This window comes from Apus apus, chromosome 7 (genome assembly GCF_020740795.1).
Source record: "Apus apus isolate bApuApu2 chromosome 7, bApuApu2.pri.cur, whole genome shotgun sequence".
In the NCBI taxonomy this organism is placed as follows: Eukaryota; Metazoa; Chordata; class Aves; order Apodiformes; family Apodidae; genus Apus; species Apus apus.
In genome coordinates this window covers 1,319,012-1,343,650 of record NC_067288.1, presented here as the reverse complement: position 1 = coordinate 1,343,650, position 24,639 = coordinate 1,319,012, and positions in this window count along the sequence as shown.

Sequence of the window (24,639 nt, the reverse complement as noted above, 5' to 3'; positions counted from 1 at the left end):
AACTAGTCAACTTCCAGTCCTTTGAAGACAGAAGGTCACGTTAAATTGGAGACTGCTTTGTGTTTGAGAATGATACTGAAATCTTGTTGTTCCTAAATGTTTAACCTGCTTTTATGTTTGGTCCATTTCTACAAGTTCAGGCTGTGGGCATTCATCTCCATCCCTGGGGCAGCATTATTTCTGGGCAAGGCCTGGACGTGCCTTAGCTCAGTCTTAACTGCATCACCACCTGGCTTTGTCCTACTGCAACTCCCAGGAACATAAAAACCATTTAAATTTTCCCACTATGCCTCGTGGAGGTAGCCTGTGAAATTAGCATGGCCAAAAAGCTTTCTGAGGCCTAAAAATGCCATTTGGAAAGAACTGACAGTCTTCTGCAACTGCTAAGTTTTAAAGAAAACTTGTAGGTTTTCTCTTTAATTCTGTTCCTCCCCCCCCCCCCCCCTTGCTTTTGATGAACTTCTACAGTTTTAGGTTAAAGCCCTTAATGTCTTGAATGTAAAATTACATTTTCTCTGCTAGCTAACTGTAGTGTACATGCCATGATCTCAGAAAGTCTCTAAGGAATTGATTGCTGGTGTTGTTCCATGGTAGCTTTACATCTCATGATGAAGAATTTGTACTTGCAAGAGCAGTTACAAACTTATAGCTCTTCATCACTGGCTTAAAAAGCCCTTTGTTGCAAAAAAATGGATTAAATCTTGACGTGGAAACTGATCCTAAACCAATTAGGAAAACTCTGTTTGCATTCTTGTCATTAACTTAAGGCAGATTAAAATACAGAGCAGGAAGAGGAGCAATGTTTCCCGTGCCCTGTTCACCCTGGAGCTGCTGTGTCTTGCTGTGTTGCAGCTCTGAGGCACAGCAAACCTTAACATTTTGGTCTGTTTAGGTGTCTTTTTTTCCACTGAGGAGGTCAGAAGAGCCTCCTGGAACTGGGAGGCAGAGCTGCAGGTGCTGGGGGATAGCCCAGATCTGACTGTCCTCACTGCAGCGCTGAGACTCAGCCCATCATCCCACTGCCTGGCCATCCCCCGCCACACTTCTGCTTTTTGTGTCACAGTTTGTGCCTTGGTTTTTCTCCCAGTGTGGCCTGAGTTGCTGCCAGGTGCAGAGAGCTGGCCCCGCACCTGGGGCAGCTCCCTGCCCCTCTTCCCGGCTGCGCATCCTCCGGCACCGTGACATCTGCTCCTGCGTCCTGCTGGCCCGTCACGGCATCCTCTGTGCCTCCCGGGAGCCAGGGCTGGACCACGGCCGTGGCCAGGAGGCTGTGACAGGCTGGCACGGACTCAGGGTGCCCGGCTCTCGTCCTGGGGCTCGGGGGCTGCAGGCTGTGGGGGTGGGATGCGGCCGGGCCGGGCGCCGGGAGCTGCTTTGGCCGCGCTTCCCCCGGCAGCTGAGGGCTGAGCCTGCTGCTGGTCAGCGCTGAGAGGAAGGGTTCCTGGCCCTGCCCGTGTCCCGCCGCCTTGCGGTGCTTTGCACCGCCCCGTGGGGCCCGCAGAGGTCGGTGTCCGCCCGGGCTGCCCCGGCTCCTCTCCCGGCTCCTCTCCCGGCTCCTGTCCCGGCTCCTGTCCCGGCTCCTGTCCCGGCTCCTCTCCCGGCTCCTCTCCCGGCTCCTCTCCCGGCTCCTGTCCCGGCTCCCCCTGCCCCTGCCCGGCTGGGCTCTCCGGAGCTCTTCAGCTGAGAAGGAAAATACGACCGTGCACTTCGGTGCATCGTTAGGTTTTCCTATCTTGGGCATATCTTAAAAGTTCAAGCGTGGTATTTAAACAACAACGACAACTTGACATTCCATAAACTATTTGCGTATCTACAGGGGGATCAGAGGACCATCCAGAGCGGGAACCGTGTCTGTAGTTACCATCTCACACGTTTGCTGGCTTGTAAAACAGCCTCCCCACACACTTATCCTGGGGCCTCTGGACTGTTAGTTGTCAGTAACGGTGGCAGTTGTGGCTGCAGGAGAGCAATTCCATGAACTGGCTGCCTGAGGTTGTGGGAGATACTTGGGGAAATCAAGTCTGCAGAGGGGTTTTGAGTGAGCGCCGGGCGAGGGAGGTGTAAAAGCAGAAACCTGTGCCTGCAGGTTGTCTTTTGTGAGGACTGTCTTCTCAAATGTTCTTTGAATGAACCGGACGTAGCAGCTGCTGCTGCTAAACACCTTTGAAAAACATTCCTTGGAATTAGTTCCTGAATGCTTTCCCATGGAAAGCAAGGTGAGAACCCTGGGGATTGCCCCACGCTTACTTACCTCCTCTGCTGTGAATGGCCCAAGGTTGTGTGTGTTGCACTTGTGCTTAGCTGCCTAAATGCTTTTACAGCAGAAATGTTTATTTACTGCTTGGGTAAAAATCTTAGGTTACCAGATCAGGACATGGGAACTTTGTTTACTGAATTAATCATTCCTCGGTTTCATGGGGTGTGATGGTTGGAAATGGTTTTGAGCAGCATGCCTGGCTGCAAAATAGTCTGAATTCTTCTGTTTTGTGCCTGTTGATAAAGAAAAGCTACCATTAATAGTTCTGTGTCTTCCTTTGCTTCAGTTGGACTAATCCCTCTTCAGAGGGTGCCCGTTACTCTCCAAAATTAAAACAATTTCATTTGCTACTCCTTCATATTCCATTCATTGTGAAGCTTATGTGAGTGCTAGATTCTTGATGGGATGTTTGCAGGCAGCGTGGTGCAGCTCCTGCTTTTGGAAACGTGTCAGTGGGAATGTTGAGCTGAAAGGGCTCAGACATCTCTTCTGACATTCTTCTTTCCTCCTTAGAGAGTGTTTTTCATCCTCGAGTGTCTTGGCAGTGTGGTGAGGGGTTCTGACAGGGCTGGAATACTCTGCTTGCAGCCAACTGTGTGTGTCCGAATGTAAATGATTTTTTTTAAAATTTTTTTTTTTTTTTTTCATGGATAACGTGCTGCGTGATTTACTGAATTTACATCCAGGCAAACACAGATGGCTTCTTTTCAGATTTTCTTCTGTCAGACCTGCAGCCAGAAGGGAGCACTCTTACCTCAGGCGTGGTGATGCTCCCCTCACCCTTTGCTGCAGGAAGGCAGCAGATTCTTCCCCCAGAACAATGGGCAGAGGGTGAGGCTGGGAGCCGTTGGACCATGCACTTGCAGTCTCTGAACTGATTAGTTGCTACGTAGTAAGACTCTTCTGTCTCTCTCATTACTGATGAGCCTTTGCTTGCTAAAATTGAATGGCAGTTTGGAGTAAGATGAAGCAATTCTGCTATTGTCTTCTCATTTTACAGAACGGTGATACGTGTGTCCCTCTAGTGCCACTCCTCATATGATCACAGAGTGCTTTGGGTTGGAAAAGACTTTAAGGATCATCTAGATCCACCCTTCCGGCCTTCCTTTCTCTGGATCAGGTTCCTTAAAGCCCTGTACAACCTGCCCTTGAACGCTTCCAGAGATGGGACACTCACAGCTTCTCTGACAAGCTGTTCCAGTGTCTCACCACCCTCATAAATTTTTTTTCCTTATGTCTAGTCTAAATCTTCCCTCTTTCTGTCTAACTCTATTGCCCCTTGTCCTGTCACTGCAGGCCCTGGTAAAAAGTCTTTCTTCTGGGTGTCCTCTATACCTCGAAGGCCACGATAACGCCTTCCTGAAGCCTTCTGCAGGCCGAACAACCCCTTTCTCTCAGCCTTTCTCCATAGCAGTTCCAGCCATCTGATCATCTCTGTGGCCTACCCTGGACCCACTCTAACAGGGCCATGTATGTCTTGTGCTCGGGCCCCCTGAACTGGACACTGTACTCCAGGTGGTGTCTCAGGAGAGCAGAGTAGAGGGGGAGAATCACCATCCTTGACCTGCTGGCCAGGCTGGTTTCTGGTTTACATTTGGCCATGGAGTTGTTGATGGCAACTCCTTGGATGCCGCCATCCAACCACATTCCTTATCTGTCAAACAGTCCATCCATCAAACCCATGTCTCTTGAATTTAGAGACAAGGATTTTGTGTGGGCCTGTGTCAAAGGCCTTGTAGAAGTCTGGGTAGATCACATCAGTGAGTGGTCAGTGGTTCCCAGAGTCCTCCTTTCTACCCTTTTAAAAAATGTGTGTCATATTTCCCTTTTTCCAGCCACTGAGGACTTAATCTGACTGCCATGACTTTTGAATTATCATGGAGGATGACTTGGTGACTGCCTCTGCCAGTTCCCTCAGGACCCTGGGATGCATCTCATGGACTTGTCTGTGCTCGGGTTCCTTGGGGGTCTCCAACCCAATCAATATGAGATCGTCTAGGATGCTACCAACGTGTGAGTCCCACTGCATCTGTCCTGGGCTGGGTTTGAAGGACACAGTACAGAAACCTGTTGTGGACATGTGCAACATGATTCCAATCGTTTGACAGAAAAGAATCCAGTAAACTGACCCATCCCATTATCCAAAAGCTTTCAGCAGTCAAGTGGAGACAGCTTGACTGTGTTTGTTTCCCTTCCCAAGGATTAACCAGAGCTCCACGCATGGCTCAGGGAAGGTTTGAAAAGCCAGTAGGAAGTTTTCCATATCAGAGTCCAGGCAGGACAGGTAATCTCAGGAAGCTGTTGATTTGCTGTGCAGGCAGTTGTTCAGTGGGTGTCTCAGTCCAGGCTGTCCCAGGACCCGGTCCAAAGAGCTCGCAGCTGAAGGAGCTGTTTCCTAGAGCCAGGCTACCTGGCTCCCCTGGCCTTGGATGGTGTCTCCAAGAACACTCCTGGCAGAGCCGCAGAGAGTTCCCTGCTGAGCAATGTCACTGAAACCCCCCAAAAGGTCTTTGGGACCTCCCTCCTACTTGCCTGCTTGGGAAACAACCCAAACAAACGGTTTCCATCAGCGAGAGGAGCGCAGAGCTCGCGGGTCTCCTTCAGCCCCTGCTCACGTTTCTCTCCACTGTCCAGCTGCTCCGCCCGAGCTTACGTGAAGCAGAAGGTCCCGGGCAGCAGGGAAGCTACAGCCTGGGGCAGCCCTGGGGGTTTCTGCAGCTTAGCAAGGGCACCTGCTTTGGCGGAGCTTGGGAGGACCGAGCACGGGGCTGTCAGACTGTTGGTGCTGGCTCTGGTGTGAGCCCAGGGGGTCTGTGAGCCTGGGGGGTCTGCGAGCCCAGGGGGTCAGTGAGCCCGGGGGGTCAGTGAGCCCGGGCTGCGCTGTCACACGGAGTCAATCCTAGAGCTGGGAGAGGGAAAACCCTGCAGGAGCGGCCGGGACAGGCAGCAGAGGAGACGGGCCGTTATTCACAGCTCCTGACGGCGCCGGGCGCCAGCGAGTGATGCGGGGCCAAGCCTGCCCCGTGAATTTTGAGCAAAATGGGGAAATAAGCTGGCAACACACACAGGTATGTATGTAATCAGCGTGTAATCACAGAAAGATATTTGGAAGGAGCCCTTTGCTGGTCATCGGGTCTGCTCCCCTGCGTCACGGAAGAGCCTCATCACGCGGGGCTGCTCCTCCTCAGATGGAGGCCAAGTGGTCATTATGTCCAGCAAAGATGTTTCTTGGCAGCTTGCTGCACTGTCCATGTCTTAGAAACAGCAGCACCGCAGCCTGGTGTTGTTAAGCTCTGGGAAATGAGAGTAAAAAATGGCATAATTGGGGCTCCATGGTTACTGCTGCTCAGTAACTTCCACCCAAGTATTTTCAGTGGATAAGTAAAGCTTGTAATTTAGTTTCCCGAACTGGAGTCCTGGAAAATGGCCTTTTGGAGTCGGAATTCTGTGCTTTTTCTGTTCTGGCTTTTTACTAAAGAATCTCTGGCTTAGATGCATCTGTTGTTTTATGTGCTTCCATATATAGGACGTATATATATATATATATATAACACAGACGTATATAGTGTATATATATAAATATATATGTGTGTCACCTACATATGTTCACATTCCATATGGATTTAGACACAGCTGAGTGTGAGTTCTCGAGTTGTTTGATTCCTTGGAGGAGCTGAAAAATTACAGCATAAGTTTAATTCATTGAAAATTACTTTTCCAATCAATATTTGCTCTTTTGTCAAGGTGAGTTATCTGGGCAGGCTGTCCCTTATCTGCCTGCAAGCCCAGATGAAATTTTGTGAAGATTTTTGGAGCTTTCCAGCTGTGTAATGGCCCACGAGGCTCTGCTGTGAAGGATGCTCAGAATAACCGTGGTCACACTATTTGTTTTTCTTAGGTCAAATAACCATCCCCCTCTTCTGGATTTTTAATTCTGTTGTGGCCAACACCAGGCATTTTTCTCTGTGCTTAGGTTCTCTGCTGAGTGCAGCTGGAGTGGATGTTAAAGATAAATTCTGGCCCTGTATCATGCTTTCCGAGTGATGTCTTTCTATACCTTTTCAAAATAATACTGCTCAATTGATCTATGACATTCAATAGAATCAAGTGTTTTAAGCTTTTTTTTTTTTTTTTTCAAAACAGGATCTTTAGAGCATAAAAACCTTTAAATTGAATGCTAAGTACATTGGTTTATTGATTAATTTTTCATTGTCTCAACAGAGAACTGAAAAGATCTTTTTTTTAATACATTATGTTCTTGTTAACAGAGAGTGATATCCTCAAAATGCTTTTAAACTTGATAGTGTCACCTAGGCTTTCTTAGCAATGGTAGCAATGCTTGGTGATGCTTCTGGGCTGGTGATGGCTGACTGACTTCTTGGACATTTTGTGAAATGGCATTAGATGAAAATCAACACCTGCAAAATCCATTATTGGCTCTTGGCCTCTAGGTCTCACTTTTCTATTCACAGGGTTTTAAAAGGCAGTAGTAGAGTGCAGTCCCTACCACCTGGAGGGAAGAAAAGAGAAGTGTATCTACACAGCCAAGAACTCTGGGTGCTCAGAACAGGTACGTTTGAACCTGCTCAGATTAACTTGGGCACCAGGTTGTGCTCAAGCCCTACAGATCCCAGGGTGGAAGGAAGGAGTCTGCATCCATCTGCAGCTGTTGGGCAGCCCTGAGGGGGCTCACAGCTCACTCGGGCCATCCTGGCAGTGCAGGGGAAGCACTGGAAGGAGTCTAAGGGAGAAGAGTCTGCCTTAGTTTGACCAGACCAAAAGTAGTGTAAGAGGGGGCATTTCCCACACAGGACACAGGATTTATGCTAGTGCTTTAGTATACATGCCATTCACAAACTGAATATAAGTCTTCCACCCTGAGGGTGCAGATGGATTAGTGCAGTGCTGCAGCATTATGTGGCACAAGAGGCTCAGCTGCCACGAGGACTGGGCAAGTCATTCATTGTAATCTTGGCAATGTGTTCAGTAATCTTCTGCATGCCTCACTAAGCTCTTACCTTGTTTTGCTTAAGTAACCTTTCCCTCCTTGCAAAAGGAAGTATTTTTTTTTTAGTTTCTTAGTTGTCATCTCTGACTTAAGCCAGATGCTTAACCCCCTCTGTAGGTGCTGAGGTCACCTGTTCAGGATTCTCCTGCAGGACTGGGATTTAAAAGGAGCTGTTCCTCAAGACATGTTGGTGCAAAGAGAGGCTGGAGCAAGATGATGTGCTAACTTTGCTTTCTGAGACTAAAGGACAGATCATGAGCTTCCCTAATATAAATGTAAGCTTCCCTTTATTTATGTTTTGATTTCCCTTCCTGTAGCACATCAGTGCCCAAATTCCCATTCTTGTTCCATTCAAGGGAGCTCTTGGCATCTATCACATTTTGGTACAGAGCTGGAGAGGGAGGAGAGAGTTGGCTGATGGCCTCTGCATTAGCATCCAGGCCCCTGTAGCCTCTTACGAGGGCTTGGTGTGATGTTGCTATGATGGTGGCTCCTGAGTTCTTGGTCTGGTCTGGCTATCTGCCCAAGTTCAGTCCCCTGGCAGCCTGTACAGCCATCCTAGGCAGCAGAACCCCATCATCTCCACTTCATGCTCCTTCTGTTGCAGCAGACAAAATCATTTGCATGTTCTAGTTGCTGCATCACGGCTCTGCTCTTTTCTGAGTGAAAACTTCTTACGGACTTCCTTGGGGGGAATTGTTTCTCATCAGAGTGACTGTCTTCTGGGTGGCTTCTCTCCCTTTCACAAGGGTCTTGTGTCTTTCTTTTACTGACCTCTTTTCATGAATGTGCAACATTTCCCTTTTTTTGCAATAGCAAAACAAGGGCAAAAATAGTGTCAGGAGAAGACAGTTTGGGGAATTTGTTCATGAAGTGCTGGAGCACGAGAGGTCACTTCTAGCAGGATGAGAAACTGGCACAACAATCAGATGTGCTGGATGCTACCTTGTGTAAATGTACCAGTTTTCATCTCAGAGAAAAGGAGCCGAGATGAATTGAAGTTTTGCTTTGGGAATTCCACATGTGTGGTTGGTGGTAGAGAGCACAACAGCTCATCCAGGGGTAACTCTGGGATTTGGAGCAGGTGCTGCTGAAGTGAAATGCTCATTGGCTTCATGTAACTCCCATGAATGATGGTATGTCAGATTCACAAACTTCCAAACATATGAATGGGCTGTAAACAGTCCCCTGGCCTTTTCTGGTTCCTTTGGGTATTTATATTTCCTCACTTGACCTTCCAAAGCCTTCCTTTGTGGAACCTGCCAATCATTGCCTGAGGAGGAGGATTCCTGCCTGGTCTGGCATGGTGCTCGTGGCGCTGAGCCCAACAGTGCTGGAATCTGGCAGACTCCAGGTTTAAGGGAGAGAGATCACTTCTCTGTGTCCTGGGGCTTTCACTTTCTCTGCTAGTTGGACTAATGTGTTTCTTAAATCATTCTTGTGTTGACTCCTGTTCTTGCCTGGTTTATGTGATGTTAACATGCCCGTGCTGAAGGCTCTTTCCTTTTTCCATAAGCCTCTAAGGATTTGATTTGGCTCTCTTCTATACCAGCACTGCAGCCTAATCAAAACTATGTCTTACAATGGTGCAGTTCTGAAAACTTGAATGTCAAATAATACAAACCCAGCTACTTTATTTTCACTGGCCATGGAGGAGGCTTGAAGCTGTTGGCCTTTCTACGTGAGAATTCATGTCTCTGAACATCTCTTGGAAACTTTGGCTTCCTGAACAGTGGAAGTGGTGGGAGTGGCACGTTCCTCTGCTCAGAAACCCTCCCCTGAGCAATTGCAGCAGGCTGTGCTCGGCTGCAGAACACATCAAGACTTTTATTTAGATGAACAGTTAGGTGCTGGATCTGAGGAAAGAATGACTTGAATTAAATTTCTGGACATATCCTCAGTTACCTAAACCATTAAAAAAATCTATGGTCATGCATCTGAAGAATGATTTATAGATTTTTCTAAATATACCTGTCAAGGTCTGACAGGGGTCCTGCTAACATGACTTGCTGAAGAGGCTGCAGAAATGCATGTTGGGGTCAGCCTGGGCACTAATTCTTCCGTTATCAATTGCGTTACAAGGTGCCCAGGGAAATGCTGAGAAATGGTGCTGTGGTCACTATCATTTTATCAAGAATGATTGTTTGGTTAATCACCCTGAGTATTTCCATCTTGGTTTCTCTTCCACAAAAACAGATGCTCCCTATCCAGCTGCTGGGAAAGGGTCTGGAGGACTTTTTCATTTGCCCTTATATGCTCTGTGTTTGTATCGCTGTGCATTTGATCCTGCCAGGTTGGATCAGATCTCCAGATCTTTTGCCTGAAGAGCTTAAAATAAAAATAGACAAGATAGAAAGACGTGCATGTTCAAGACTCTTGTTTAGCTTGGAGTAGAATCCCCAAGTGTGATGGGGTTGTCTGTTTTAGCAGCCTTTCGTCTCACGCTGCCTTGCTCAGGAAAAGTTGGACCCCTGCCCACCTCAAGATTGAGATATTAAGAGGAGCTGCCCTTTTACATTTCTGTGCTGTGAATGATCTGTGTAGCTATCGTGTGTTGTTTCTAAGACAAGAAGCTGAAGCCTATGAGTTAAGCAATAGGAATTTGCTTGTAAAAGGGCAGTCTGGTCAGGACATACCAAAGAATACAAGTGGTGTGTGTAATGTTGGTGCTGAACACCCATTCAAACCCACTGATCTGGCCACCCAGCTCCTGTAGCTCCTTTGAGGAAATCCCAGTCTGTGTAATCGAATGGGTGAACTAGAAGTTCCCCATCATCAGCTGCAAGATGAGAGAGGAAGATGCTTAATGCTTCACTTCATCCATCTCTTACAACAAGCAGTGATTCACGAGGTACAGCTGACCTCCAGGGTATCCTGGGTAACCACATTTGGGGAAGTCTCCCCAGGACATGCCTGTGTATGTTTGCGTGTGAAGGAGAAGCTGGAGATGTAAAACACTAGGCAGCCATGCTGGGGTGCTCTGAATGGAACAGTCGGGGGAGGTGGGGGTTCAGAGTCACACCTTTCCTTTATTGCACTCCTAACAGGAACGAGGGAGAAGTGTCAAGCCAGATTTCAGCTATTTTCACAGCTACAATCAGAGGGCTTCCAAAGAGTGAATCAGCTGAATGGGAGGTACCAGTGTCCCCCTGGACTGGGTGTGCTGAGAGCCTGCAAATGATGGGCTGAGGGAACTAACTGCAAGGAGAGAGAAAGCTGTGTAAACTTTTGGTTTGTATCAAGCAGTGGTCATTTTTTATCTCAGGACAAATGTCAGTGAAGTTACTGTGCAGAGTTCTAGTCCTTAAGTAGCAGTGAAAGGCTGCTAACAAGGAAATCCTGTGCAGATGATGCAGGAACCTCAAAGGAGGATGAAAGGGAGATGAAGGCTTAAGGTGAAATGAAGACATCTTGCTCTTTCCAGGTGCAAGAGAGAATCACAGTTTTGCAAGCAACTGAAAAGAGAGGAAATGATTTAAAAAGACATCATCTTCCTCCTCTATTCTCTTTCCATCTTGGCAACAGGTAGAGAGAGTGGTGCTGCAGGGGAACACCTGCTGCTTGAAATCCCTCCAGCAGCCCCTGGGGCTGGTGGCTGCTTACATTGTCACAGGGTGCTGTGAGTTACCTTATAGGGCTGAACGGGCACACCTGGCCTGGGCTTGAGGGACCAGAAAGATGCCTTAAAGCTGCTTCTACATCATTACCACTCCCCAGGTTAAATACGTCCCGCTGCTGTTGCTGAGGGTGGTGGTCATGATCTTCTCCTGTGTTTTTTCAGTCTTTAGAGTTTGTGCTGTACTTTCATAAAATGAGATAGCTGAAGGAGGCTCATTTAATGACCTTCCCCTAACCTCCCACTGGTTGGGTTTGAGGACCTTTTCCAAACTGATAAAAAAAAAATCTAACCAGTAATGGAAAAAACTTATTACCATGTTCCAGTGGTTGAAGTCTGAACTCCTTCCAGCCCTGTATTTTGGCTTCTCCCTACTGCAGCAAGAAAACAAATAGAAGAAGGAAGCAGAGCTGGCCCTTTCCTCCAGTTTCAAGGCTTTTTCTGTATACACTCGCATATTTCAGCAGGTTATTCCAATATAAATATTTAGAGGAAAAAAAGATGGAAAGCCCAAACCCGACTGGATGGCAGCTTCCAGAGCTGCTTCAGAGGTCTGTGTCAGGACAGCTCCTGAATTCTTACACATGAGCATTGGAGCAGATGTTGCCAATGGTCAATAAAGGACTTTAACTCTGTCCTTACAGCCGAGGGGTTGCACCAATAAAGGCACTTTCTCCTTTGCTCATCACGGTGGTTTAAGGATCCAGCGCAGGAAAAACAGCCATTTCTATTTTTGTTTCTCTTCTTCCTGACCTGCTATGACTTCAGTCTCTGAAATAAAAGAAACACTTGTGCTCTGAAAACATCTTTTGTTTTGTTCTTGTTGTTTTTTTTTCCATTTTCAAGAAAAAGCACTTTAATCTCCCAGGTCAGCTGAGTGCATGTAAAATTGAGTGTTTTCAGAAAATTCAGTGCATCAGCTTCGCTCTGAATCCAGCCTTGCTTGCCCAACAGGCTCCTGCAGAACCCTTATGAACATATCATTTTTTTAAATAAGGAGCTTTAATTTCCTTTTTTCTCCCTGGCTAATTGTGAACTTCTGAAATGGAAACAACACTTTTTTTTTTTCCCCTGCTCCAGGCCATGCTTGCTGTGTCAGTTGCTCCAATCTATACGTTGTGTGGCCTTTACAGGTTCTGTTTTCCATAGAGTTGGGCAGAAGAGAGACATGAGTCAACAAGGTAACTGAAACTTGACAAAAGAGGGCTTTTTGAGTCAAAATAACATCTTTGATGCTTTCCTTGATAGGAAAATATTAAAAAGTGATTTTGGCTTAACTCAGTGCCACATGGAGATGTCTTACTTAGCTTTGAAATCACTAGTGCCTTTGAATAACCTTTTTCCTTACATTTTAACCAATTTTAAAAAATCCTTAACAATTTTTGCTGTGTTTGAAATGAAACTTTTCTGATAAAAAAGACCAAATGGTATTGAACTTTCCAATGCCTTTCCCCTGCCAAGTGAGAATAATTGGCAAAACCAAAATTCTGGGCATTTTAAAACCCTCACCTCACCCTAAAGTTGTTTTATATTTTGTTTCCTGGGGGGAAACTTTAAAATTACGCGGGTTCAAAGCGTTATAAGCAAAGCATGTTTGGTTATTGCTCGTTTCTGACAAGAGTGATTCTCTAAATTCTCTTTCCCTACTCTGAAATAACTGGTATTAATAGGGAAAGTGGGAAATCCTTTCACTCCAGACACAGGTAACATTGGTTAGCTATGCCATCCCCACCAACCCCGCATCTTCACTTCCCTGCATCTTGCTGGTGCGGCCCTTTTTGACGCAGCCCATCATCCACTTGCTTTCTCCACGGTGATAACTTGATGTCTACCTGTGGGAAGGAAAGGATTTACCATTTTAAAGGCAAAATGGGGCTTGCAAAAACTCTGGACCCTGTTATTCACTACGTTGAAGATTTAGCATCACCCTGAGAAGTAAAACATGTTGCCTAATGTCTAGGGAGAGATGCCTGTGGTGAAAAGATGACTTCTCCAGCTCTTCTTTCTCCCTCTGACCCCTCTGCTTCCTACCAGACACATCATGACGGTGTCAGAGAGCCTGTTCAGAGCTGGAGATCTGAGGCCTGGATGTGTCACCCTGGTTGCTGATGCAGACACTGCTCTGGGTTGCTCCTCGTGCTGCGCTGCCTGTCCCCGGCGTGTCCCCTAGCGTGGCACGGAGGCACGTAGCCACTTCACACTGAAGACATGAATCACGACCTTTTGTGTCTTTTTACTCATTTTGTTTATCTTCCAGGTTACTGATTCATTCAAGCAGAACGAGTTTCCAAGCTAAAAATTAAGGTGTCAAACCGTCCACCCCATGAAATCAATGCTTGATTATCTTGGCTGCTGTAGTTTCCTTTTTCAAATGTTTTGACTGGAAACAATGATGGTGGACCAAAACCTGATGACTAATTTTCAGAGAACAGGGATGTATTTTAATTCTTGGAATCCGTAGGGTGATATATAAAAGATCTCTCCAGATTTTCAAAAGGGCCTATTATGAGCAAGCCAGGTGGTGACCATCAGCAGTTTTAAAGAGGACAGCTTTGAACTCATTAGTTTCAGAGATGCAAGAGCATGTAACAAGCACGTCGACTTTAGTAGTAATTAATAAAACAGATTGAGTTAATGCAATCATTAGTGTTTATGTAGGGACCACCCTGTCCAACTTGTTTGTGTTATTGTGGCACAGCAACTAGTTTGTTCCTCGTTCAGTGACACTTCTGGCAAATGCTTCACTGCTGCTCATTTTGCTTTGTAAATTACCTGGCAAGTGATGTTATTGAAAGACATATCTAAAGATGAGGCAGCAGAAGGGTCACTGATGGAGAGGCAGGGGAAAATCTCTTAGGAAATGTTTGAGGCAAATACTTTTAATCCGTGTGTACCTTCACTTTTTCATCTTCTGATCTGTGACTGCCCTGAGGTGCTTTGCAGTTCCCAGTCCTGTTGGTCCCACTGGGATGTAACTGGGCCAACTGTGATGATCCCAGTTGTGTCTCCTGTGGCCTAATCCCTTTCTGGCTTTTGCAATGCAAGCCTTAATAGCTAATAAAGGGCCCCTAGGACTTCCAGGTCTAACTTCTGTCTTAGCTTTAAGCATAGTTAGGTGAGTTAGAGGTTAATAAAACTTATTAATAGCATTAAAGTCACTTATTTTTATTTTGGACCTCTTTTTTGGTTTTGGGAGGTGGGTGTTTGTTTATAGTCAAGGCAGGCTGAGGGTCAGTAATCACTATAGCTGTCAGGAGGATTGCAGACATAACACAGGTACCTCTGGACTTCTGAGGCCTGAAAGATCCCCACATTTCAGGAGCTGTGAGTTGGTGTCCTGGTGGACAACGAGCTCGGTATGAGTGAAGAGTGTGCTGCAGTGACAAAGAAAGCCAAGTGGGTGATGGGCTGCATCAAAAAGGGCTGCACCAGCAAAGATTAAGAAGTCATCATCCCACTCTACTCAGCACTTGCCAGGACATGCTTGGAATGCTGTGTTCGTTTCTGGTCCCTGCTGTACAGAAAAGATGTGGCTAGGCTGGAGAGGCCCAGAGAAGGGCCACAGATGTAGAAAGGACGGGGAAGCCTGCTGTGTGAGGAAAGGCAGAGAGAACTGGGTTTGTTCAGCCTGGAGGCTGGTACTTATAGGTGGCTACCAAGAAAATGGAAACTCCCTTTTTACAAGGAGTTGCATGGAAAAGATGAGGAGTAACGGGTGCAGGTTACTCCTGGAGAGATCCCAATTGGACATCAGAAGAAAATTTTTCACTATGAGAACAGCTGGACATTGGAATTTTCTCCTCAGGGAAGTGGTGGGTTCCCCCACACTAGACACTTTTCAGACTCAGCCTGACAGGGTGCTGGGCCATCTCATCTAAACTGTGTCCCTGCCTAGAAGGGTTGGACCAGATGGTCCTTGAGGTCCCTCCCAACTTGGTGGTCCCTGATATTGGCCCCCCAATGTTTGATCCAGGGTGAATGAGCCGGTGGGGCAGCGCTCCTGAGCTGAGGGGCCCATCCCTGGAAACCTGGATTTAAGTCCCTCTTTGTCTCCCAAAGTATGTCACAAATTCGAAGGAATTTGAGGCTATGGGTTGAGTTTTCTGAAATGTCAGCCAGAGAGCTGTTTGCTATTATGAAAATAAGATTTTTGCTAATAATTTCAGTCTGCATCAGATTGTATTTCCTGACATTCTTCTAATCTCCACTTCACGCAAGAGGACTAGTAAAATTGCTTTCTTGCTGGTCTTAAGATTGGTTCTCAGTCTAAACCTCTGCTGGTTTAACAAATTCAGTTTTAATTGTTCTTGAAATCCTCACCTAGCTTTGCTGACTGTGATGAGTGAGTTTCCTGAGTGTCTGCAGACACCTTGAACACCACCCGTGGAAAGGAAGATTCCTGTTCTGACTAGCCTGTTGCAGTCGAATAGTCCAAGATTATAGGAATTTGCACTAATTGCTTGCATAAGTTTATTTGATTTTGAACAATCCTGCTCATTTCAATGCTTGCTTAAAGACATGCTCTGCCAAACCACGCTCTGGGGTTTTTGGGTTGGTTTTTTTCCTCACCCTGTGATTGAATTTTTCCGTAATTGCAGCTATTTGAATCACAGAATCCTTTAGGCTGGAAAAGACCATCAAGTCCAACCATTAACCTAGCTCTGCCACGTCCCCTGCTAAACCATGTCCCTCAGCACCACATCTACACAACTTTTACACGCGTCTAGGGATGGTGACTCCACCACTTCCATGGGCAGCCTGTGCCAGTGCTTGACACCCCTTTCTGTCAGGAAATTTTTCCTAATATCCAGCCTAAACCTGCATATAAATATCTAAAGGGAAGGTGTCAGGAGGTGGGGCCAGACTTTTTTCAGTGGTGTCCGGTGACAGGACAAAGGGGCAGTGGGCACAAACTGGAACACGAGAGGTTCATCCTAAACATAAAGAAATACCTTACTGTAAGGGTAACAGAGCACTGGAACAAGCTGCTCAGAGGGGTTGTGGAGTTTCCTTCTCTGGAGACAATCTGAACCTGTCTGGGTATGTTCCTGTGTGATCTACTGTAGGTGATCCTGCTCTAGCAGGGGGGTTGGACCAGGTGGTCTTTAGACGTCCCTTCATTTTGATTCATTAGTCATTTATCCCACCCTTGCATTCTGTGTGTGAGGGGGAATGTGGGAGAAGACATGAATAAAGCAGTGTGATACATTCAGTGTTCATCTGCCTGTGTCAGTTTGAAGATTTATACTCTAATTTCTTCCCTGACATAGAGGAAATCTAGTTTTAGTGTGAGACCAAATGATTCCAATTGTATTTTTCAGTGAGGAAAGGTTGCAAAGTGTACTTCTGCTACTCTGATTGTAAACCTGTTTCCCTAAATACAAGTTTGCTTTTCTGTTTCACTGTAGGTATTTAGCATGGCAGTCACAGGTGTTGGAGAGCTGCTGATGTGACTCTGGCTGCTGCAGTTTGTGGTAGGTCTTCTCTTTGGAGGTGTTTGGGGCATCTGTACCTGGTGTACCTCCAGCAAATCTGCCCTGTGCACATGATTTGGTGACCTGCAGATACCAGCTCACCTGAGCAGAAACCTCTTCCTGTCATAGCCCATATATATTTACTCCTGTCTCAGTTTCTTGGCAATGTAACTTAAAATGAACCTGGCTGCTCTGTCTTACATCAGCAGCTGCTTCTTGAAGCTCCTCTTATGGCCTGTGTGTATATATATATATATATATATATATAAAAAAGATCTCACAGTCCAGAAGCAGCTGCTCATGAAGCCAGCTTGCGCATCTTTGCTTTGTGTAGAAACACCACTGAAAAAAGCAACTTTGAGAAGTATCCCTATTTAATTTGGTAATTTCCTGATAAAATTACAGAGGGAGATTATGAATGTGCTCTTTACTGACATGTGGAAATTGATTTTGAAGGAAGTCTAGAGAGAAAGGAGGAGATGCTTTTCTTCTCAAAACTCTTTACCCAGAGCTATTTCTGGGTGTCTCTGAGAGAAGCAGGTTCACTACAGCTGCTTTTATTCCTCCTTTGGTGTTGGTGTGAGTTCTTTAATGCCAAATGTAAAGCACAGAGAACTGGGATCAAATTTTTATAGACCTTCTGGTCATCTAGTTGTGGTTGTCTTCGGGCGCTGGTGGAGTCACCAGCCCTGGAGGGATTTCAAAGCTGTATAGATGTGGTGCTTGGGGACATGGTTTAGTGGTGAACTTGGCAGTGCTGGGTTAATGGTTGGACTTGATGATCTTCAAGATCTTTTCCAAAGGAAACAGTTCTAGGATCTATGATTTTTAACAGTGGAAAAGTTGTTTATGCATGTTTCTGCCATTGCTATGTGATGTCTATATAAGGTACCAACAGCATCTTGAGCATACAGCAACTAAAATTGTCAAATTTGCTTCTTTGGTGGCACATTTCTTGTCTGCTTCATTCAAACAGATGCAAATCTGTTGGAATTACTTGCTTGAAGTCTGGATAGGTATTAGTGGCTTCACTATTAGACTGAGATTGGAAATCCTTAGTGGAAGAAATGAAGAATCCACTTCCCTTATGAACAATCATTCTCCATTTGAAGGACAAGCAATTTGATTCAACATGGCATTTCCTCTCACAATCTGCTGAGATAAGTTCTTTGGTTCATTGTTTTACCCAGTAAGAGAAGAGAACAACATTTTCCTTTTTAACTCTCCCAGGTTAAAATCTTTTCTCTGGACTCAACCTTCTGGCAAGCTTTTCATGGTAGGGATCCCAGTGGGCTGAGTCCGTGTGAACTCACATTCTGGCTGTACATTCATGCAGAGTGTGATTAGACTCACCAGCCAGCAGAAGTATTCTCTGGTGGTTTTGGCATTTTATTTTTGCCTTTGGTCGCTGAAGTATTTTGGCTGGACTCACTCTGACCTCGTTTATCAGAGGAGGCTAATCCTGACCAGGTGCTGCTGGTTGTGTTGATTCTGCTCCCCAGTTAAGGCAGTTCTGCTTGGAAACGGGGCTGGTAGCCTCATTTTCTCTGAGAAATCAAAATGATCTGCATTTTGTATTTCAGAGCTTATTCAGTTTTCCACGTGTTTGTAGCAAAGGCCAGTTTTCTCTCTTCAAACTCATGAAAAAGAAAGTCCTTTGTGAAATTTGGCTCCTGGTATCAGGGCAGGGTTTTTTGCTGGAGTAAGAAGATACTGTTCAAATTCCCTCTTCAATTTATGACAGTCCTTTGCCAAACTTAGTTTTAAAAATGTTTTTACATTATTATTTTCTGGGCAAAATCTCTTTTTCTGTGATCTGTAAAAGCCTCAGAGAAGTTTTCTGCATGGCTTGTTCTCAGGAAGGGTGAAGACTGTACACGAGAACAATCCAAACCTGCCTAGCAGGATCCTGTAAGAGGGGGAAAATGTGGAAAAATACTTTGTATATATCTGTGAGATTTAGGACTGGAGCTTTTGTGCCTCAAACAGACCTAAGTATAGTTGCTGTGTACGTATATTATTATATATATATATACCTTATTGTGTGTGAATCTTGTGTTAAAATGGAAGATTTCTTTCTTTATAATCAAGAATTTTATTTTACTCATGATTTTCTTTTATTAGTTAGTGGGGTTTTTTGTTTTGTTTTATTATTATGATAACTTGATTTTATTGTGCTTATTTTGGAGGTTGCATCTTTCACACAAAATTACAGTTTTGGAGTATCAGCCTTAGTTCTAACTTGATTGCTACCTGATGTGAACAGTTTTCTATGTTACAATTTTCTCTTCATTTGTGCAGTTATATTTTAGTTATGCATTTCTAGTTAGTATTGGCAGCTGGAAACAGATTCTGCTTTTTTTTACAGTGGATTGATAGATTTTTTTCCAATTTTTTAAAAAATCTCCTAATAAAAAGGAGAAGAAAAATAAAGTCTTTATTGGAACAGGCTGTAATTTCAGAGGAATTCCAAGAAAAGTAATAAAGCAAATAAGCAATTGTATAGTTGCCACATGTAAAAGAAATGGTTTAGGGGAAAAAAAAAACCAAGAAAACTCTTCAGCAGTATGAAAAAAAAATAGACTCCTTAAGACTAGTATTTGTGTGGGTGCCTCCAGTCTCCTCTAATAAACCAATTCTCAGTAGCTTATAAATTTGGAAGTGGTTGGAAGAGCAAAGTGCAACCAGAAGAATTAAAAGACCAGGTGATAAAGCCTGAGCAGTGGTATCCTTGTGCTAACTCAACATCTGAAAAATGATATTAATAAATAGCTTGACTGCATGGATCCCAAGGATTTTAATTTTGAATCTGTTTTCTCTTGGCTCCTTGCCTGTTAACAGAAGGGGGTTGGAGCAGAGGAGTTTTTTGTGCTGAATAAAAATCTGAAACTGTTTATACTTAGAGGCAATACTTGCCCCAAAGGTTCTTCATTTTGCTATTTTTAGTTGCAGTTCATTTCAGGAGACAGACACTGCATTACAGAAACTGTATTAATAGAAGCATTCCTTCATTTCTTAATTAATGTGTGGTTTGAGCTAGCATCAATTATAACTTTTATGAGGTTTTTTTTCTCATGAAACAGAAGTAATTGTAGCAGAAGAAGATTAAATCTTGGGCAGGTCATTTTGCAGAGGAGAAGTTACTTTCAGTAGTTTCCCTGCAGAACTTTTCAAGTTCCACTGGAATGAACTTGGGCTTTGCAAATGCAAAATAAGAGTTGCTTGAGAGGGCTGAAATGAAGTCAGTAAGTCCAGGGCAGAATGTTGCTTCCAGGTGGGTATTTAGAGGGTAAATATAATGTAAGACCTTTGAGAAGGCAAAGTGATTTGAATAACAATAGGTTTTGTCACTTTCAGACTTTGGGAAAATCTTAAATACCTCTTATGCTGCTGTTCCCTGTTTTCCACCTTTATAAAACAGGAGTAAAATATTGGCTAATAAGAAACCTTGACTTTTCAGTTGCCAAAGATGTTGGGGCACCTTTCCCCAAAGTTTCTTTTTTACAGATTCCTTCAATTTTCTGTTTCATCTGGAAAAAAAGTAAATCCGAGCAACCGAACGACCCTTGAAGCTAACTCAGTGTTCCATCTAGCTTAAAAATACCTCAAGTGGACCTGCTTCCTGATTTTGCCAGGTGAAGCACCAGGAGAAAATCTGTATTTTTCCCTGATTTCCTCCAGGAGCCACTTCTGCTTATGGAGATAGTCACGGAGAGGATCATGTATCCCTTCACTAGTTCTTCCCTTTTTGCTTTTATGATGGGTCTTAAATGTCACTTGAATAGTGTCTCATGCCAATCCATGTGTCAAACCTCTGTATCCTAAACATGTGCTCTGGCTTTTGGGGCATTTCTACTCCTGCAGTGAAGTGGCTGGATTGCAGAAAAGCTGACTGTGTGGTCCATTGGTTACAGTCTTTACTCGGAATATGGAAAGTATAAATATAAAGGGTATAAATTCTTGCTTTACTAGTGCTTAATTATTGAAACCTTTTGTAACAACTCCTGCTGAAAGCTTGAGATGGACTGGCAGGAGAATGCCTCAGAGCTGGCTGCTCCTAGGGGCAATACCCTGGTGGGGAAGCCACTGGGATCATACATGCTAACTTACGACTGGTTTTATTATTTTTTACCCCCAAGATTAGCATATTTTGGTGAAAAGACTGGTTTTGCTAAGTTGCTTTTCTGTTGGAACCACTGGGAAATTTTAATTGATTCTTTTTTACTTGTATGTTCATACTTAAATTTTTGTTGGGCCTTTTGTCAAATCCATATGAAGATTACAACTGAAGATTAAGTTATGTATGATGGCAATGGTGTCAGAAGCTGTAAAGAGTCTTCTCTTCCTTACAACTTTGCACCAAATCTGGGCAGTTTAAAATTGCCATGGTGCCATAGCACTGCCCATCTTCCCCACCACACTTACGGGCTCAGGGTCAATATACTGAAACTAAAAGTGAACTTGAGGTGAACTTGACTTTTCAGATCGGGGGAAGGAACTTCAAAAAGCAGAAGAGAAGAAGGGATGTTTTTCTAGAAGCTGTTAGAAGATTTCACAAGGAGTCTTCTCGTTGTTGTGGAGGGGCTGGAGACAGCCCAGCTCATCACGCTGCTCTGTCGTGGGTCCTGTGAAATGGACAGGGGTTGTGGTAAGTTGGGCTGCCAAGTCATGGCTTTCTTCAGGTGGACAGTTCATCCACAAAAGCCACCATGTGTGAAGAGCTCCTACTCCCTGCATCCATTAATTAGGTAGGCCCTCATCCCCCTTTTCTCTTCCAAAGGTTTAGGAACCCATTCCCAGTCACTGAGAAAAAGCTCTGGAAATGCCTCAGAAGTGAGAACATTTTTTAAAAACCCAAAAGTTTTAAAAAAACTTTTAATTTGGCAGTGCTTTCTGGGTTAGCTGGTCAGGGGGACTCCATGTCTTCACTTGCTGCAGGAGAAAAGTGAATATGGTGATGATGATGATGATGAACCTTTTGAGCAGTGATGAAAGCCTTGTGGAAAAGCATATCCCCCTTTTTTTTTTTTTTAATTATTATTCACAAATTGCATTTTCTGAACTGAAATTTAGAACTCTTCTAACAAATTGCTGCTGGCATTTTCACCCAAAATTTGCTCTGCCTGTAGCTTTTTTTAAATTATTACATCACAGGGGCTTCATTTGACTTTGTTATGAGATGCAGGCTTCAGTAGGGTGGTTGGCTTGTAGAGGACATAATAGGAGATCTAGAGAACTCATCATCTTATGATTGGACGGGTCTTTGAGCAACCTGGTCTAGTGGGAGGTGTCCCTGCCCATGCAGGGGGATTGGAGTTGGAAGATCTTTAAGGTCCCTTCCCACCCAAACCAGTCTGGGATTTGATGATTCTATGGTTGCTTAACCAGAGAAGGAGGAAATCTGTAGCTTGAGGGAAGCTTTTGTGAGTTACATGAGTGCAGTTGTTCTGCACAGAGCTATGTTCTCATGTTAGTGAATTTTCTCCCATCCCGTGTGGATACAAGTCCCAGGCAGTGTTGTGCCTATTCCAGTGCTGCCGAGCACTCAGTGACCTTTTTTGAGGGAAACTATAAATACTAGCTGTGGCATAATGATGGGTGGGCTGTATTTCAAGGGCAGCATGCCAGACTCTGTTTGTCCTTTCTCAAATTAGAGGCTCAGCACACTGCTGGGAACTCAGCTGGGACAGGGACATCTCCATCCCAAAGAGGTGCTTTCTGGGCACTTCCCAGGTAGCACTTGACTTCAGTGCTATCGTCATTATCTCCCCAGGCCTGCTTCTCATGGATCCCATACCAAGCAGGCCAGCACTCTGCTCCTGACATAGCCCATGTGGTGCTCCAGGTCTGGTTTTGGTGGTCTGTACTGGGGTGCTGGCTCTGCTCTGATACTCGGTGCATGGGCACACCTGCAAGAAACCCAGACATGGACTGAGCAGCTGTGGAGAGAGACTTGCACTCCTGACACGTGACATGGAGGCTGTCTTTGTAAGAGGATTCACTCAAATGGCTTGCTGGGGTGTGTGAAAGCAATATACTCTACTTAGAACAATATCTCTCCTCCCAGTTGGGTGTATTTCTTCCAGGCTTTCTGGGAGGAGAGGAGAAAAAGGCATTAGCGTGGTGCTGTGGTGAGGTTGGTGTTGACCTGGCTGTCTGCAGCTGAGCACCGTGAGGTGCCTCTGTTGGTGATGTGAGCCACCCTGCTCCTTGGAGCTGCTTCTGTGTCAGTGATCCTTGTGTGGCTGGAGAGAGAAAATGTTCAGCAGGAAATAATATCATTCTGCGTCTGCTATTTCATCTTCAGTTGTTGAGGTTTTCTTTGAAAAGTTAAGCCAGATGGGTTGTGTAACAAGGAAGTTTACTTTCTACTCATGCTAGCTTTCCTTCTGGACTTTCTTACTTTATGTAAGAGACTGTTTACCTTGCCTTAACTCCAGTGATTCAAGTGAGGAATTCTCATGTTCAGCTGTTCAAATGCTGGAAGGCTTTGAGAAAAAGGCTTCCTGCCTTCCGAGGAAATTGATATCAGATTCTGCAACTGGGATGCTCAAACGTGAGTGATTTAATGCTCGTATCAGGGGCAGAAACGCTCTATTCTTAGCATTTCAGAAATCTGAAATCCAGGAGCTCCTCACTCCCCTCGTTGTGCAGGGCAACATAAAGAAATAAGGAAGAAAGTTGGGCAAGGAGCCAAGAAACTTTTTTGAGCAGACAGGGAAAGCAGAGAAACAGTTCACATAGCTTACTTACTGTGTCTTCACATAGCCAGCTTTCATGTGTGCTTTCCTGTTGATCTGGGAAGATGAGCTGTGGTGAAGGGAAGAGTCAGCTGGAGCCTGAGACACATATGCCTTCTAGGTATGGCTATGAGACACATAAGTCTTCTTTCATCCATGTTCCTCACCCAGGTGGTGAGGTGGAGCTGGTCCCAGAAATCTGTTCTTACCATGCACAGGAGGACTAGATGCAGAATTAGGTCACAATAGCAACAAGTTCACTCTTTTGCTACAGATTCTTGACTAAAGACCTAGGAACAGGGATTTCTGAAACTTCCTAGTGTGCATGGGGCAAGGTATCAGGAGATGAGACTGGTGTGCATCAAGTGAGAGAAGGAAGGTGAGGTGGAGATGGTGGCTGCTGAAGTGTAAAAGAGAAAGGAGAAGTGCAGGCAGGTGGAACATCACAGCCAGAAAAGCTGCTATCTGCAGATAAAGGTACCCTCCTGTGGAGTATGGAGCTGCTTCTGTAGCACAGCTCTATCCAAAACCTGAGGCTTGTGTATCCTGAGACATTTCTTTCCCTAAAACGTTGCTCAAATGTCTCTTTGATGCTGCTGGAGAAAAAGGGAGATGCTTCTTCACCTGATTTCTAGGAAACTGTCTTTTTGGCACCCTGAAGTTTCTGTCCTCTCTGATCGTTTTTGTGCTGCTTTTTAGAGTGTGAGGGTTCCTCCACAGAAGTTATCAAAAACAATAAAGTGAAAAACTTCCCATCTCATTATCAGCCTCTGCAGATCTCTCGACTGGTCAATGTCTGGCAGCTGCTAGTTTGGGCACTTGGCTGGGTCCTCCAGGATGCCCATGTCTTATTAAGTTTGCTGTTCCCAGAAACATTTCTTAAATGGAAATACTTCATTTCCTGAAAGCTCCATTTCAACTTAAGTCCACCTCTTCATCTGTGACTGTTATTTTATGTTAAGCAGTAACACTGATGAATTTTAACAGAGGCCAAATAAAATTAGAAGTATGTTGGTGGGTGCAGCAAGTGCTTTCAGGAAAAGGTTTTATAGGGTGCTATAGTAAGTAACATAGCTGGGATATTTGAACTAATAAAACCCAGATATTGACAAGGATGGAAATACCTGTACAAGCTGCATTTAACAGTCAATAAATATGTTCACAGGTAATGTGTGTCAGGGCGCTGAGTGGCCTCAGCTGGAGGCTCCTGCACCCCTCCCCACAGCCCCAGAGCTCCATTGAAGCTTAGTCCTGGAGCTCCAGTCCTGGTTTGAGTTTGATTGTAGGTGTGCCAAGTAGTGGAGATCTGAAAATTCCTGTTTTTCTGGTGGTAAGGGTCAGAGAAGACAAAAGGATTACCTAGAGAAGTTGTGGATGTCCCTTCCTGGAAGTGTTCAAGGCCAGGCTGGATGAGACTTGGAGCAACCTGGTCTACTGGAGGGTGGGCTGGAACTAGAAGATCTTTAAGGTCCCTTCCAGCCCAAACCTGATGATCTGTGATTATGAAGCTCTGTTGTGGAGGAGTCCATCCTTTTCTCTGGGGG